We start from the raw sequence: 1,993 nt of genomic DNA, 5'->3' as shown, positions 1-1,993 counted from the left end.
TTTCACTCTCTTTACAATTACTTTTGCTTCAACTAAGGAAGCAACGGCTCTCCTAAAATGGAAAGCAACTTTCAAGAACCAGAATAATTCCTTATTGGTTTCATGGAAACCAAGTCCTTATGCATGCAATGACTGGTACGGAGTTGCTTGCTTTAATGATAGGGTAAACAGGTTGAATATTAGAAATGCTAGTGTCTTTGGTACACTCTATGCTTTTCCATTCTCATCCCTCCCTTTTCTTAAATATGTTGATCTTAGCATGAACAATCTCTCTGGCACCATTCCACCTGAGATCGGCAATCTCACTAATCTTATCTATCTTGACTTGTCCGTGAATCAGATTTGAGGCACAATCCCACCACAAATCGGCTCACTAGCCAGGCTTCAGGCCCTCCACATCTTTGAAAACAATTTAAATGGTTCCATTCCGGAAGAGATAGGTTACCTAAGGTCTCTTACTGAACTAGCTTTGAGTACCAATTTTCTTAATGGTTCTATTCCTCCTTCATTGGGGAATTTGAACAACTTGTCCCATTTGTATCTTTATGAGAATCACCTTTCTGGCTCTATACCTGCAGAAATAGGAAAATTTGTCAATCTCGTTGAAGCTTATCTTCAAGTAAACCAGTTAACAGGTCACATCCCTCCAGAAATAGGGAAGATGAGGTCAATTCAGAATTTAAGCTTATACACAAACAATCTTTCTGGTCTAATTCCAAAAACTATAGGTGACTTTACTGAGCTCCAACTTCTGTACCTTGATGCTAATCAACTCTCTGGCCCAATTCCTAGTGTGTTGGGGAATCTGAAAAAAAACTCAATTATTGATATTACACAATAATCAACTCTCTGGCCAGTTCCTAGTGTATTGGGGAATCTGAAAAACCTAAATGATCTGACATTATCCAATAATCAACTCACTGGGTCAATTCTATCTTCCTTTGGCAATTTGAGAAACTTGCAAACTCTGTTTCTCAGCGACGACAATCTGATTGAGGAAATTCCTTCATCTATTTGCAATTTGACGTCACTGACAGTCCCGGATTTGTCGAGAAACATCTTGAAGGAAAAAATTCTGCAATGCTTGGGTAATATCAGTCGCCTCCAGTATGTGACGATGTCCCATAATAATCTCAATGGAGATCTCTCATCGTCTATTTGCAATTTAACATCACTACAAATTCTAGATTTGGGTAGAAACAATCTAATGGGAGTAATTCCGCAATGTTTTGGCAACATGAGTGTTCATCTTGAGGTTCTTGATATGAAGCACAACAATCTTTCCGGTACTCTTCCAACAACTTTTAGCATTGGAAGTGCACTAAGAAGCTTCAATTTGAATGGAAATAAGCTAGAGGGAAAAATTCCACAATCCTTGGAAAATTGCCAACGACTGGAAGTTCTTGATTTAGGAGACAATCTCCTGAATGATACATTTCCAATGTGGTTGGGAACTCTTCCTGATCTGCGAGTTTTAAGCTTGAGATCTAATAAGTTGCATGGACCCATTAGAACTTCAGGAAGTGAACACATGTTTCTTGAGCTTCGAATCTTTGATCTCTCTCGCAATGATTTTTCCAAAAACTTGCCGATGAGTTTGTTTCAACATCTGAAAGCCATAAGGACAATTGATCAAACATTGAAGGAACCAAGATATCTTGGAGATTCATATTACCATGATTCTTTTATGGTTTCATCCAAGGGGCTGGAGCTTGAACTTCTCCGAATTTTGACTATTTACACAACCATTGATCTTTCAAATAACAAATTTGAAGGACACATTCCAACTATTATGGGAAATCTTATTGCGCTTCGCGTTCTAAATTTATCTCATAATAGATTGCAAGGTCATATTCCGCCATCCTTCTTCAGTTGAATCATTAGACCTATCAGGTAACCATCTTTTAGGAGAGATACCAGCACAGTATGCTTCTCTTACATCTCTTGAAGTCTTAAATCTCTCCTACAATCATCTCGAAGGGTGCATTCCTCA

General features: G+C 38.3%; 1 pseudogene; it reads left to right on the top strand.

Annotated features, from left to right (window-relative positions):
• The first annotated feature begins 13 nt into the window (after positions 1 to 13).
• LOC124890671 lies at positions 14 to 1,985 on the top strand (annotated as a pseudogene).
• Positions 1,986 to 1,993: the final 8 nt, after the last annotated feature.

Source organism: Capsicum annuum, unplaced genomic scaffold (assembly GCF_002878395.1).
Source record: "Capsicum annuum cultivar UCD-10X-F1 unplaced genomic scaffold, UCD10Xv1.1 ctg2188, whole genome shotgun sequence".
In the NCBI taxonomy this organism is placed as follows: Eukaryota; Viridiplantae; Streptophyta; class Magnoliopsida; order Solanales; family Solanaceae; genus Capsicum; species Capsicum annuum.
Note: the sequence above shows the minus strand (reverse complement) of the source record. Positions and strands in the feature narration are given on the sequence as shown.